Source organism: Crocodylus siamensis, chromosome 2 (genome assembly GCF_052110815.1).
Source record: "Crocodylus siamensis isolate JL-2025a chromosome 2, ASM5211081v1, whole genome shotgun sequence".
Classification (NCBI taxonomy): domain Eukaryota; kingdom Metazoa; phylum Chordata; order Crocodylia; family Crocodylidae; genus Crocodylus; species Crocodylus siamensis.
Genome location: NC_143396.1, coordinates 248,217,574 through 248,233,629, shown reverse-complemented (window position 1 = coordinate 248,233,629; position 16,056 = coordinate 248,217,574). Strand labels below are relative to the sequence as shown.

The following is a 16,056-nucleotide window of genomic DNA, read 5'->3' as shown; positions in this document are numbered from 1 at the left end:
TGGCTCAGGGCAGTTTAGGTGCCATTGTGGTAATAAATGCTAGAATTCACGAGGCATTGGTATACTACTGTTGCTACCACTTGTGTTAGTGTAAAGGTAGGATGTTTCCCAAAACAGTTTAGCATATGCCAGACATCAGGGGAACACAGTTCTATGCTAATGTATCTATTTATGGCATCTGATTCAGCAGTGGTCTCTATGTACCAAGGAAATGCAAGGATGAATATATATTTAACATAAATAGTATTTCTAAGCACTTGCTTATTTTGAAAAGACTTAGCACAGTATATTAAAAATGGATTATTATTTGAAGTGGAAGAAATTCCATTTGGGTTTGAATTAAATACAGTCTAGCTGAAAGGATTGAAGGAACTTAGAGCTTTCTCCATTTTTTTACCATTTTTTACTTTAGATCTGATGATGTTAAAAATAGTTTTGCTGTTGTAACAGCAAGGCAATCTGGGAAGATAAGACTCATTTCCTTTTGCATCAGCAGTTTAAGTGAGGCATGCATACAGCTGATGTCACATGCTTTTTAAAACAATGCCTAGATGAAAGTCTGGGTAATGAACAAAAATGTGAGCCTTTTTTTAAACATTTTTTTTTAAAGTTCATTTTTAAAATTAAAATTAATACACACTTTTATGCAGCTGTTTCCAGCGCAACATTAAGCTTCGAAACATAAAATGAATACTTAGTAGAAGACTGGTAGCTTTCTTAAGTTCACTGTGATCTCTGCTGAAGTTTTTAATGATGTTTTGTTTCCCTTTAAGGCTCGCAGTTTTTTGAGAGGTAGTGGTATTGTCACACACAAGAGTTGTATCCCACTGTAATCTAATTATATATTGGATTAGACTGCTTTCAAAGAAAGGAGTTTTATAACTGTACTGATGACTATTCCAGAAATTTTTTTAGTTCTCAACATGTGGGTGTAATTCCCTGCTCCCACCTCATAGAGTGCTTGCTAGTTCATAATGTGTGCTTCTTTGTTTATTTGTGTTAGAAGAATCTTCATAGTTGAAGCATATGTTTTCTTTAAAAAGTGTTAGTGCTTTTAATACAAAATGTCTCAAGTAAAACTTTTTTTTGTATAGGCATGAATTGTAATACCCAACTATTAATGGGAATTACACAGAAAACAAATCATTTGTGAGATAAAGAAGAAAGCTTAATGCATGTATTTCATGGCTGGAGAGCCTTCTATGAACAACTTGTAAAATAAACACAAAAGAAAGTGGAGAAGCATGGGCCTCAGTTTCACATTTTCCAGTTACCAGTATATAGACCAAGTTCCATTGTTCCCATTTAACACAATATCTTTGATTAGGGTGAAGAAGAGTTGCTAATGTAAAACTGTACTCAGAGCAGAGACTTACATGGAGTTCTTGTGGAGAAAAGAATAAATGGTATGCTTGACCCATTTTTAGAGCTATTTCTTCCCTAATTTAGGAACAAACTTGGGATCAAAGTCAATCAGTTAAGGAAAATGCACAAATAGATTTGCTGAGACAATTTGAGATCGCTCACTAGGAATGGGATTATTATTTGTAGCTCTTAATCCTGAAATAATCATGGTCTACCTCGTCAATCATGTAGTAGTACTTGAAAGAGACGAATATTGCAGATACTCTGTGGTATGCATCTGAGATCATTTTCTATTGTTATAAATATTGAGCCTTAGAGATAAATATAGAATAGTATAGTTAAATATGTGATGACCATTTTGTTACATAGTTCACTAAAAACATCATGATACTGGTGTGACACTGGTCTTCTCTCTGCAGAAAAAAGCAAAAAACATATGGTTTCCCTTCCTACAGTGAACAACAATTTCTCTCAATCTATTTCTTAGCGATTACTTTAATGTTATCTTTTAAAATTACTCTTCCTGCTATTAGAGGTGGATGCTGGGAAGAAAAGTGCATAAATGACATGAATTGTGGTGCTTGGAAGTCTTTTGACATTAAGGTCAGGTATACTTATTTAATGGTTACTCTCTTTTCCCTTTTCTTTCCTTCATAAATGTGGAAGTTTCTCAGCTTCTCTCTTCCTTTACTGCCTTCTTTTGTCCCAGTCCCTAATCCCCTCTGGACCTACTTTCACCTGCTCCATTACTCTAAACACATCCTGTCTCTTCTTCCTCAGGATATAAGCATGCTTTAGTGAGTCTCTCCCATTTTAAGAAGTACATTTGACTGCCAGGGCACGGGGAAGGGAAGGGGTATGTGGGGGTGGCAGATCAAGGCCCCTGTGGTTAGGGAGGGAGTAGGGCAAGGGTAGGAGCAGGGGCAGTTGCCCAGCTAGAATGGGGCATGGGATAGAGCTGCAGGCAGCTCGGCCGGGGGGTGCAGGGGGATAGCTCCTGCCCCAGGGGAGGCATGGGGGGCATGTGCCCCCTGGATTTGTGCATGGGGCAAGGGCAGGCTGCCCGCTATGAGCTCAGGACCAAGGGCTGCACGCCTCTTCCCACTGGGGGCTGGGCCGGGGCTATGTTCAGGGTAGGCGGGGGTAGGGCACAGGGGGTGGCAGTACTGGGAGGGGGAGCTATAGTGTGGGCTACAGCCAGCCCCAAATTCACCATAGCCCAGCCCCATGTTCCCTCCTCCCAGTGCTGCTGCCACACACCCAGAGCACAACCCTGGCTCAGCCCCTCCTACCAGGAGGAGGCTGGCGCAGTCCCTGGCCCTGAGCCCTCAGCGGCGGCCCACCCTTGCCCTGCACACAAATGGGGGCGCATGCTCCCCATGCCTCCCTTGGGGGTGCGTGCAGCCATAGGGAGCTGGCCCCTGCCCCCCCTGCATGGCCCAGATGAGCCGCCTATGGCTCTGTTTTGCGCCCCACTCTGGCTGGGCAGTGCCTGCTCCAGCTCCAGCCCCACTCCTTCCTGCACTGTGGTGGCCTTGATCTGCTCCCCACCATGCTCCTTTCCTCCCTCACACCCCTTTCCTCCCACAGATTTACTGGCCAGATGCTGATATCCAAGCTGCTGGGCTGCATATCAGCTACTGGATCGGTATCAGCCGAAATGGCTAGTTAATAATTGGTAGTTGGTATTGGCCAAAAAAAACTTTATCAGTGCACCCTTACTTGTGAGTGTGCATAAGCTGATCCATTGCAACAGTTTTGTGCATCTGTTTTATCTCATAAGTAAAAAGCTAAATCACAATAACTTGCACAAGTTTAATTGAGTGAATTATGACAGGTTAGCTCAGTGATTGTGAACTTGAACTTGAGGCATTCCTCTATAACTTTTATGAACTGAGTGACGCCCAGTTTCAAAAGCTAATTTATATAGTAGCAGAGGTAGATGTTGGATTCTGGTAGAGAATCACTGGTTTGGCTTCTCTGCATTGCTGCAGAGAAGCAGACATATGAAACAGTTTCCATGGATCAGTTTAATATGTGATAGCTGCCCCTTTACCTTTTAAATTGATATAACTGGTTTATCATCTAACATACCCTAAGATAAATCTTTTCATCCATACTACTTGCAGTTAGCCATCTGGGACAGTTTTTGTAAAAGTGGAGCTGTTCAGCCTCAGTTTCTTAGTCTAGTTGGATAAATCCTTCCCCCCCTAAATTGCCGTTGTGTTGTCAAGTGGAAATAATTAATAATAATTAATTTCTTGTCTAGAACCTGTTTGGTATTGTGCACTGCAACACAGACTTTATTTGATTCCTTTGTGCATTTCAGTGATGGATGATGGGACTCCTGTGTATAATTTATATGTCAGCTTGTGAAAATGTCCTTACTTTAGAGACGAAAATATTTTTTGTCACCTTTTGCTGCACTTAACACTGAGGAAATGATTCATCTGTAGGGGAGTGAGGCAAATTCAATACCTGCTTGCATGTCATCTGCAGGGACAAAGTGTTGCAGATGTGGAACTAAAGGAGGAATTTATTCTACTGAGGACATGTCTACACGTGATGATACGTCACCATAGCAATGCACTACAGTGAGGAAGTGTCAGTGAGCAAAAACTGATGTCACAGCTATGGCGCTGTAGCAGTGCACTCCTTCATTATAGTGCGTTGCTACGGCACTGTAGTGCCTAAAAGTAACTGCAGGCGCACATGGTGCAGTATAGGCGGTTACTGCTCCGTCTTTTAGTACTTCTAAAAGGAAGTACCAAATGATAGCGTGGTAACAACGGCGCCATAGGGGCATGTGTAGAAGCGCTCTGAATCTCAGTTGTTGGTGATGTTGTATGAGACTGATAAAATATCATTTCAACTTGAGATCTTGGTTGGGTTTGCATTGCAAACAGGCAATCCCTTGCCTGTCTCCAACTCCCCATTGCTCTGTCAATGTCTTTCTGTCTGGGCCTTGGTAACCTTCCCCCACTGAGAGCCACAATGTGAAATTTACTGGATTCCTGAGATTCTGAACTGCTGATTCTGAGCATTTCAGAGACTGGGCATCTTGCCATGCTGTTGTGTGCCTATGGGTGTAGGCAGGCATGCTCCATGTAGAGCATGACATACATTTTTTTGACTATTCAGAGATTAATGTTTCTTATGAGAACAAGCAGGTTTGTTTTTGCATTGGTTATTAAGCCTTTTGATGATACACACTTGATTTGGCTATCTTAATCAGTTTTGCTATTCTTATAGGGCCGGGGTGGGCAATTATTTCAGGTGGAGGGCCACTTACTGAGTTTTGGCAAGCCATCAAGGGCCACATGACAGGTAGCCAGGGGCAGATAAATATTAATTTTCTAAATTTTTTAGGGGCCCCGCGGGCCGGATACAGTGCCCTGATGGGCTGCATCTGGCCCACAGGCCGCATTTTGTCTACCCCTGTTATAGGGCCAACTTTAGTTGAATAGGTTTGAATAGTGGAATAAGTTTATACACTTACCATAACATAGTAAGAAAACAAGAGTAATGGGCAAAGCATTGTATTTAATATGCATTTAGCATTCAGTTGATGGGCAAAACTAGAGTAAAATGCATATTGACCTGTAATTCTGTAAGGGCCATTTCAAGCTTAGCATATGCAAATGCAGCTTCCATTGAAATCAGAGGAGATTATGCCTGGTTCTTGGAGAGCTGAATTTGCTGGAAACACTGGGAATGGAGTGATGCAAGTTAAGGGGAAAAAGGAGACAAAGTACAAGTATACTTTTGATTAGCACAGTTACAGTAATATAGCTGTGTTTAACACAAAATGCCAGCGATACCATTATGTACCTCACTGCATGTAAAAGTGGATTTCCATGTTATTTAGAACATGTATTCCAGGCCAGAATTCAACATGCATGGTCTCCACATAGGAGCAAGTTTTCTGTTACCAATTTTTTCTTATCAAAAGTAAGTTATCTATGGTACAATAGGCAGAAGGTAGGGTATGATGGCACTTTAGAGACTAATTGGTTTAGAGGGGCATGAGCTTTGCCAGAAAATGACCTTGGGCAATAGAGTTTTACTTCTGTGCATGCGCAGAAGTGACACCATCTTGGCAGAGCTAAGTGGTTCAGTGGCTATCTTATACCTAGGCATAGGATCTAGGCATTCTTCCAGCTAAATCTCCTGAAGGGCGCAGTCTAGTAGATGTGCTCTGCACATGCCTAACACACCAGCAGTATTGATTACAGCATAAAACAGTAGCTACAGGCATTTTAATTCAAAAATGACAAGAGACAATGAGAAGCGTCTCCTCAGTGAAGTGCAATGCATAGAAGGCTTTTGTCTGAAACTGAATAAGACATCAGCAGATCTGAGTGAACTCCAGTGAGGCCCTGCAACATGGTGGCCTGTCCTTTTTAGAGGGGGCAACCTGCTCTGTTAAATACCTGCAGCTGTAGGAGGGCTGCTGATAGGGGAGTGGCTCACTGGGAGCTTACAAACCCCAGAGAGAAGAGCAGCAGGGCAGCAAACTGCTGCTGTTAGCATAGGCAATATGCGCCTCCTGAGGCTGAGGGGGCATGGTGACTGCCCACAGGCAATGGCAGCACAGTCATGGCGGTGGCGAGCAGGGACTGCCCATAGTCAGCTGTGCTGACATTGGTGGTGAGGGTGGGCTGAGCAGGGACTGTCTGCAGGAGGCTGCAGCAGTGGGGGGTGGGGTTCTCCCACAGTTAATCACCACCTGGGGGAGACGGAGTCCCACTGCAGCCAGGCGCTGATCCCAGAAGTGCCGGCCACATGCCTGAAAGTGCCAGCGACACTTCTTGGGTCGGGGTTTGGCACCAGTGCTCTGCCTGCCCCCCTTGCCCATCACAAAAGCCGAGAGTGCTTTCTCTTTTGGGGGGCACCAGCTCTTTCAGGGCGTGCACATGCACCCCCGTGCACCTCCTATGTGTTGTCTCTGGCTCACAACTGTTCCCTATCAGCCATAGACAAGTGGTGGGCTGAACTGCTTGCTGCATGGAGGGCCAGACTTCTGTGTGACAGCTGTGTTGTTTTTAATAGACCAAATAGTTAAACTTATATAATGATAAAGCAGCAGTATCTTGCTTACAGTTCTCCTGCAATTCCCCCCACAAACGTAACAAACTTAGACGTAACACTCTTAAAGGTGTCCACATATCTTCTCCCTTTACATGTAACATACCCCCATGTAATATACTAACACTGACGATTTAATTCAACCCAGGTGCATGTGCACCCCCTGAGAGCTCTGGTGCACGCCCTGTCAGGCTGTGCTTCCTGTTTAGTCAGCAGGCAGGGGGAGGTGGGAGCACCAGTGCCCCTCTGTGGGTGCCAACCAGGGAGTGGGGCTGCCAGCAAAAGGGAGCAAAAGGGACCTCACTGATTCAGAAGGGGGTATAGCTCAGTGGTAGAGCATTTGATTGCAGCTTAAGGGGTCCCTAGTTCAAATCCAGGTACCCCCTTGCTTTTCCCAATGTGCATCAAGGGGGGGCAGGAATGCTAAGAAGCCCCCATGGCTCAGCAAAGGCATCCAGGGATACCTGAGGGTGAAAAAGGAGGCCTACAAACAGTGGAAGCTTGGGACTATCACAAAAGAGGATTACACATCCATAGCTCGGGACTTCAGGGAGGCTGTTCAGGAAGGCCAAGGCAGAGCTGGAGCTAGGGTTACCAGCCAGAATTAAGGATAATAAAAAGTTATTTTTTGGCGGTCGGACTAGATGATCTGTCTAGGTCCCTTCCGACTCATTGATTCTATGATTCTAGTTTTAAACAGTGATCTTCCTCAGTTTCTCTGCATTCTCAATCCTCATTTGTTCAGTTCTTTTTTGGTTTCCTTGCTCAGATGTCTCTATTTCTGTGTCATTTTCTATCTCTTCTGTTGTTTTTTTGTTGCTTTGATGTTAGCTCTTTTTCCTTTGGTGAATCTCATGATGCTGCTTCTTTTCTCCTCTTTATGAGCTGCAAGTGTCATCTGTTCCTTCTTAATCCCAGTCTTTCTGGTGTGACTACTTTATAGGACCTGGGAGCTACTTGATAGGAAAGTAGTGCTTTTTGTTTCTGTGTTCCTCCATCTGAAATAAGCACCATATCTTTGTTGTGCAGTTGGGGTAAGTCCCTGGAACACCTGTCATAGCACCATTTTTGTTTGAATTTGTGGAATGTTTTACATGTTTTCACTTTTCATTCTGATGAGCATCATCCACAAGATTTGGCAGCTTGGTTTTGAGTTTCCTGTTAAACAGCATTTCTGCTGGGGACAATCCATGTTTCATGGGTGTTGCCCTGTAATTTAAGAGTGACAGGTAAACATTGGTGTGTGAATCTGTAGCTTTTTTCAACAATTTCTTCACTATTTGTACTCCATTTTCCACCAGACTATTGGATTGTGGGTATTTAGGACTTGAAGTGTTGAGATGGAATCAATATTTGTTTGTAAACTCTTTAAACTCAGGACAGTTGAACTGAGGTCCATTATCTGTTCTCACAATTTGGGGAATCCCATGTGTACATGGTGCTCAATCAGTGGGATGTAATTAGGTGTGCTGAAATGTAGTTCTCACTCTTGGGGGCCTAGTTTGACAGCCAATGCTTATTTTAATCTCTGTGCCTGTATGTTCCACCTCTGTTCTCACCCACCATGACTTGAATTTAATTTATTTTGATCGGAAGGCTCCTAACTGGTTAAGAGCTTTAGGAAAGATCGATGGCTGTTTCCTTGAGGCTCCTACCTCCCCTTTTACGCCAATATTTCACCAGACAGATGTTACTCTAGAATAGGCTCAAAGTCTCTTTATACAAGTTCAGTGTCAATCGCTATAATGGAACAGTTAATTCAGTAAGGTATTATCTCAACTTAGGAAGAAAACTGTATTGGTGATGGACTCATAGTTAGATGTTTCCACATCCAGGTTCTCCACTCCTTGTTGTGGACCTTTTCGCGGGAAATCTCCAGTCTGGGTTTTACTCCAGTGCCCCTCTCGCTGGTCACGTCTCCAAATGACAGGACTTAAAATGCTCTCTGTCTATCCCCTCTTTGGGGTGGATTGTCTGTGTCTGATCAACCTTGTCCTCTGCCAGCCACTTCCCTCTTGTTGGCTTGTGGGCTGTTGTTGATCTTCCCTGGTGTGCAGGCATGACCGCCAGGGCTGGTCTTCCCTGGCTTGCCTGTCCTCATGCCAGTCTTCGCCGGCGTGCAGGCATGACTGCCAGTGCCGGTTTTCCCCGGCTTGCCTTCCACCAGCTGACTGCTGGCTCTCTTTTGAAGCCAGCTCCATGCTTCTGTCCAAACCAGAAGCACCTGGATGCTCCCCAACATGCATTCAGCACATGCTTTTAAATTGTGCTGGAGGCTCTCCGCAGTCCCTTCACTGCTCCCCTGCTCCTGCCGAGATGTTCACTGGTTAGTATGCAGCTTCTGTGGCCCTTCCCAGGCCCAACACTTTTATCTCAGGGTCCAGCAGTTCCCTTCTGGCTGGTTCCCATTTGGGCCTCTCCTGGAACATGGGAGGCATGCTCACATGCCATGCCTAGCAAAAATCAATTTGATGTGAGTTATGACATGGTTTGCTGTTGTGCTTTTGAGCAATGCAATTTCAGGATAGTGAGACTAATAATCCAGCACTAATACATTATTTTTTCCTGCATGTATGAACAAGTCAATGCCTACTTGATACCACAGAGCTATGGACTCCTCCATGACCATCATGGGCTCTTTTCTTTGTGCTGATCTATACTTTAGGAATGTTGGACAAGCCTTCACAGCATCTTCTATGTCATTATTTATGGTGGGCCAATATAGAGCACCCCTAGCTCTCCTTTTCCATTTTTCAATGCCTAGATGCCCTTTATGTATTCTGTTTAACATGTATTTCTTTAGCACTGCTGGAACAACAAATTGTGAGCCTTTGAACAAAATGCCATCCAGCACTGACAGCTCTTCATTGACCTGAGGGTAGGGGTTAGGTATATGGTTTCCAGGTCAACCAGCAGAAATATCTTCATAGTTTCATAGTCATAGTTGGTAGGGTCAGAAGGGACCTGAGCAGATCATCAAGTCCGACCCCCTGCCATGGCAGGAAAGAGTACTGGGGTCAAACAACCCCGGCAAGGTGTTCATCCAGCCTCCTCTTAAAGACCCCCAGGGTAGGAGCCAGCACCACTTCTCTTGGAAGTTGGTTCCAGATCCCAGCCACCCTGACAGTGAAGTAGCGCCTCCTGATGTCTAGCCTGAATCTACCCTCTGCCAGCTTGTGACCGTTATTCCTAGTCACTCCTGGTAGTGCTCGGGGAAACAGGGACTCCCCCAATGCCTGCTGGTTGCCCCTGACTAGTTTGTAAATGGCCACTAGATCCCCCCTCAGCCTTCTCTTGTGGAGGCTGAACAGGTTCAGGTCCTGTAGCCTCTCCTCGTAGGGCCTGCCCTGCTGCCCCCTGGTCATGCGAGTGGCCCTCCTCTGGACCCTCTCCATGCTGTCCACATCTCTCCTGAAGTGCGGTGCCCAGAACTGGATGCAGTACTCCAACTGCGGCCTGACCAGTGCCGCATAGAGGGGGAGGATCACTTCCTTGGACCTGCTCGAGATGCATCTCTGGATGCATGACAAGGTACGGTTGGCTTTCCTGACCGCATCCCCACACTGTTAGCCCATATTCATTTTTGCATCAATAATGACGCCAAGATCCTTTTCTGCTTCTGCACTGACAAGAAAGGAGTTCCCCAACCTGTAGATATGGTGCTGGTTCTTCCCCTTCAGGTGCCTCACCTTGCACTTCTCAGTGTTGAAACCCATCCTATTCTCTTCCACCCACCACTGTAACCTGTGCAGGTCCAATTGCAGCCTATTCTTCCCTTCTAGTGTGCCCACCTTCTGCCACATCTTAGTGTCATCAGCAAATTTGAACACGGTGCTTTTTACCCCTCCCCCGTCCAAGTCACTGATGAAGATGTTGAACAGTGCGGGCCTGAGGACCAAGCCTTAGGGGACCCCTCTGCCCACATCACTCCAGGTTGAATAAGACCTGTCCACCACCACTCTCTGGGTGCGGCCCTCCAGCCAGTTTGTGACCCATTTGACTGTGTAGGTATCAATGCCACAGTCTCCTAGTTTTTTAATGAGAATGGGGTGAGAGAGTGTTGAAGGCCTTCCGAAAGTCCTGAAAGATTATGTCCACCGTGACACCTGCATTCAAGGATTTTGTTACCTGGTCATAGAAGGCCACCAGGTTGGTCTGACAGGACCTGCCTCTAATGAACCTGTGTTGGTTGCCCTAAGCATAATCTCCCCTGCTGGCCCCTCATGGACATGCGCCAGGATAATTCTCTCAAAAAGCTTCCCCAGGACCGAGGTAAGTCTAACTGGCCTATAGTTTCCTGGGTCCTCCTTCCTCCCTTTTTTGAAAATGGGAACCACATTGGCCCTTTTCCAGTCCTCTGGCACAACGCCAGAGCACCACGAGTGCTTGTAAAGCCGTGCGAGGGATCCTACAATGACCTCAGCTAATTCCCTCAGCACTCTGGTTTGGAGATTGTCAGAACCTGCTGATTTAAATACGTCCAGTCCCCCCAGAAGTTCCCTGACTAGGTCCTCACTGACCCTAGGCCCGGGTGTGCTTCCCCTGGGGCCGGAGGGGGTCCCAGTAGGGGGGGATCTGTTATCACCTTTTGCAATGTGATGTCCTGTGCAGTAGCTTCTGCAATTAGTGCCCACATTTTACCTGTGACAGGGATCACTCTTTTAATAAGATTAACATGTACTATGTCTGAGTCTGGAATTCTGTCAGTTCCATTGTGTCATATGCTCTGGACAATGTATCTGCAATAAGTAAATATTTTCCTGGTGTGTAGTGTATGTCTAGATTATAGTTTTTCAATTGAAAGAAAAGTTTCTGTAATCTGGTTGGTGTGTCTGATTGATTAACCTTTTTTTTTTGCTATAGTTACCAAACATTTATGATTAGTTTCAGCTATCACTGGCTTCCCACATATGAATATATGAAATTTCTTACAGCCATATACCAGAGCTAAATTTACTTTCTTAATTTATGCATATAGACACTCTGACTTAGAGAATGCCTTAGATGCATATGCTGCTGGTCTCCAGCTATCCCCATGTTTTTGAAGCACAGCTGCTCCAATGCCTGTTTTAGAAGCATCTGTTGACAATTTAATGGATCTTTTAGGATCATAGTGTTTTAGTACCAGAGCTTTCATTATTTCTTACTTCAGCTTCATCTTCATGTTCCCATATCCACTCAGCATTCTTTTGTAGGAGTGATCGAAGTTGTTTGGTCTGCTCTGCTAAGCTAGGTAGATATTTCCCTACAAAATTGATCATTCCGAGTAATCTTTCCACTCCTTCTTTATTGGTAGGGGGTGGCATGTTTGTAATGGCTTTAACCTTTGCAGGATTGATTTGCACCTGTTTTTCAGGTGCCTTTTCTCCCAGATATGTTATTTCTTGGACCCTGAATTTCCATTATTGTTTGTTCAATTACAAACCTGCTTTGCAAGCTCTTTCTAGTGCCTTTCTTAGCCTTAAGCCATGTTCTTTCATAGTATTTCCCAAACTAATATATCAATGTAAAACATAGTTCCATCAAGACCTTCAAAAAATTGTTGCACCTTTATGTGAAATACTTCAGATGCAGAACACAGTCCCAAAGGAAGCCTACAAAATCAATATCTTTTGAAAGGCCTATTGAAGAAGGTACATAATTTAGTGCTATTCTTTTCTAGGGGAACTTTTCAAAATGCAGAAGAGGTATCCAAAGTGGAGAAATGTTTAGCTTCTGCCATGTTGCCAAAAACCTCTTCTTTGGTGGGAATGGGAAAATACTCCCTTTTGATGTACCTGTTCATTTGCTTAGGATTCAGACACAATCTCAAGTATCCATCTTTTTCTATTATTATCAGTGAATGAACCCAAGCAGTTGGTTGCTCTACTTTTTTTATTATGTTCATGTTAATTAATCTTTCTAATTCCTTTTTCATTGTCTCCCTTAGTACAAGGGGAACATTTTTGGGAGCATGTATGGTTGGAGTATTTGGTTCTCTTGTACTCAGTTGACAGTTTCCTTATGCCTGAAACACATCATAAAACTCTTCTATGTTTTGGCTTCCTAGTTTCTCAATGGCATCTATTCTCTTAATCAAACATTGACTTCTATATGTTCGCAACCCAATAATTGGCACTAACTTTCCTGGGACTGTTACAAACTGAACTTTTTACAATATTATCCTTGTGTCTAACATGCAGTGCACAAACACCCTTGGTTGCAACCATGTTCCCATGATATGCTCTAAGTCTCACTTTCTTATTCTCATAGTACACAGGTTTAGTTTTCATTTTTTGAATAATGTATTTTGGTATTACACTGACCTCTGCCCTTGTATCTAATTTAAAAGTTACCATTAGTCCACTGGTGTCCAGGGTGATTTTCCAGTCTTCAGAAGAATTAACTTTTTGCATTGTTCCAATGAGAAATTCTTCCTTTCCCTTGTTACATAGAGCATGCACCTGCTGTTTCTTGTAGGTCATACCCTGCTGCTTTCTTCAAATTCTTGCAAAGTGATTGAAGCTTTTGCATTTGTTGCAGTGCTTATCAAATGCAGGACATTGCATGGGTTTGTGGAAACTCAGGATCTGCAGCTGTTTCTTCAAGCATTTTTTTTTGGCCTCCACTTGCCTGCTTCACAGTGAGGTCCTCCTTTCTGTATTTTTTGTGTGTTGCCTTAGATTCTGCAGTTTTGTAATCCTGTGTCTAGTTCAGCTTGTTCTGCTTTTTCCTCTAGCTTTTGCAGCCTGGCATTTGTTATCCCAGCACATTCTAACTGCCTTTTCCAAATTTAGCTCAGGATCCTCTAGCAGTCTTTTCTTGAGGCTTTTATCCCTTATACCCAATACTATTTGGTCTCTGATCATGGACTCTTTTATGTCTCCAAAGTTACATGTCTGGCTTAGCAGTCTGAGGTCTTTGACAAACTCCTCTATTGTCTCACATTCTTTCTACTGCCTCATATGGAAATTATATCATTCAAAGGTTTCATTTTGTTTGGGTATATAATATTCCTCAAACTTTTTTATTATTGTGCCATAACTTTTCTTTTCTGCTTCTGACAGTTATAGGATACTAGCTAATTGCCTAAGGAAGACGGATTTCACGGAGTGTTTACATGCCCGCCCATTGTACCCCTCTCACCCTTCAGGGCTGGCCATGTAAAGACTCCCTCTGATGCCAATGCCTCCTACTTCAGCCTCTGGCATGGGGGCTCTCTCCCCCTCCCTGCCTCTCTTTTGCATCAGGGCTTCCCGCTGCTTCCTCTCCCTTCCCCGCTCCCCTCCCTCCCTCCCTGCCACCTCCCCCTCCCTGCCAGCTGTTGTTGGGGCCAGGCAGTGGGGGCGCACTACCACTGTGACTCCCACCCTGCTTCCCTCTCTTTCTTCCCTGCTGCCCGGCCCTGACAACAACTGGCCCTAACATCAGCTGCCACTATGACCCCCTCTTCGTCTCCCCGCTCCCCATGCCTGCCCAGGCTTGTGCAGCCTCCCTCCCTCCCCCTCCCTGCTGGCTGTTGTCAGGGCCCCCTTCCTGCTCCCCTCCCTCCCTGCTGCCCAGCCTGACAACAGCCATCACTATGACCCCCCTTTGCTTCCCTCTGCCCCGCTTCCCTCCCTGCCCTCCGCCTCCCCCCCATTCGCCCTCAGGCAAGGAGGCATAGGGAATCTGGGGTACGTTCACCACCACCACAAACTTCCATGGGCAGCAGCTCAAACTTGGGCCCATGCAGTCTGGGCCTGCGTAGTCATTCGCTGCCTGCCTTCTCAACGATACGTGTGCAATTGGCCGAAAGCGTTAGAGACAGACAGATATGCTAAGCTCTTTATTATATTAGAATTACAAAGAAACAGAGCTTCTGAGCCTGCTATATTTAAAAAAAGAGCTACCTTGAGTGAATGTTCCTTCTTTGTAGCTCCACCGGCCATCATATATCTGGTGAAACTCTGCTTACATTTCTTCCAGTTTTCTGTTGCACTGCTAAACAGCTTTAATTCCTCTGGTAAGAGCGTGCCAAGGGTGATTGGCTAGGTGGCCACCTAGCACTGGGATAAAAAGTCTGGCAGGAAGGAAGCTGGGAGGAGAGGAAGTGATGTCCCCAACGAGCCCGGAGGGGTCAGGGAGGACCAAAAGTCCTGCAGCAGAAGAGATGTGGTGGCACTCTAGGGGGGGAGCCATGGAAGACAAGTCAGGCCAGCAAGGGCCCAAGGAGTCACCTATGAGACTGGAATGGGTGCAGGCCAGCAGCAGCAGTGACTGGGACACCTACGGAAACAACAAAGCCAGAACGCAGACACGGGTGATGGGCAACAGGTACTGAACCTCGGGAGGGAGTAACCTGCCAAGGGGACCCAAAGCCCGGGCAGAACCAGACCCCATGTGAACCGGTGAACACTGAAGGGCGGCCATTGACGCTCGGTGCCAGTGCCATCTGTAGCCCACAGCCACAGCCCTTGAGAAACTGAGCATCAGTGAGGGCCAGAACACTGGCCCAGATGGTCACCATCACAGTTGGCGTTAGGTAGGGTGTAGGGAAAGTGGAGCCCCAAGAAGCAAAGGCTGCAAGGACAACTGAGGGGTGGTTCCAGGGGAGATGGGACCTGTCGCAGGACAATGAAGTGCCCTGCCCCTAGAAAGAGGGACAGGTGCTGGTTGCTGGGGCAACTGCAGTTGGGTCAGCTGACCAGAAGGGGGCAGGGTGTGGCCTATATAAACAGCCTAGGCTGAGACCAGAGTCAGTTCCCCTCTGACAGCCAAGGAAGGTGGAACTCTGTTGGAGCAAGCAGAGCAGGGAAGCTGGATGGCCTGAGCAGTTGTGGTGTGATGATACTGGCTGGAGGAAACCCTGGTAGGGACAGAACATGGATTTTTGACCAGGCAGTTTGGTTTACGTTATGGCCTAGGGGCTTTGTGTTTGGTGTTTACTATTCCACCGGAGGACCGGGTGAGGCTGTAGGGGTGGAGGAGGCCTCATAGGAGCTCCCCAGTAGTGTGGGGGTTCCTGGCACCAGAGAGGGCACTGCGTTTTGGGATGTCCTGACCCCAGCCCCAGTGTGGGCAGTATCGGGAGGAGCCCAGTGTGGGCGCAGGTGAGAAGCCCCAGTGGGGCACAAGACCCAGAAAGGGGGTCTGGAGGCCAGGCACGGCTACGGCCACCTGAACCTCGATTGCGGGGATTGTGAGGCAAGGTGGGATCACAAGGCAAGACCCCAGTGCGGGCGGGGATCGCAAGACAAGGCCCCGGTGTGGGCTACAAGAGCCATGGGGAGACAGGCCCCAGTGCGGGCTACGAGAGCCACGGGGAGACAGGCCCCGGTGGGGGCAGGAGCTGCAGGAGAAGCCAGGAGATGCCCGCGAGGGCACAGGTGGGCACGGAGATGAGTCTGGGGACCCGTGAGGGCACAGGTGACTGTGGAACTCACGTGCAGCCCCAGCGGTTGGAGTGCACCGGGCAACTAGACAGAGCCAAGATACATCAAGGCACCGTGCCAAGGAGGGTTAGAAAGGCAGCCTCCCTTTACCAATAATTAACATCAAAGACGTGGCGGGTGAGATAAAGAGGGTGCATCTGAGACCAATTTGGCACGGTAGCGGGGTGCTAGGGGAGTTCACGGCACCCCT

At 46.3% G+C, this 16,056-nt stretch overlaps 1 non-coding gene across 1 annotated transcript; it reads left to right on the top strand.

Annotated features, from left to right (window-relative positions):
* Positions 1 to 6,767: 6,767 nt before the first annotated feature.
* On the top strand, positions 6,768 to 6,839 carry TRNAC-GCA (transfer RNA cysteine (anticodon GCA)). The gene has a single exon. It is a non-coding gene; the product is annotated as a tRNA-Cys (tRNA).
* The last annotated feature ends 9,217 nt before the right edge of the window (positions 6,840 to 16,056 follow it).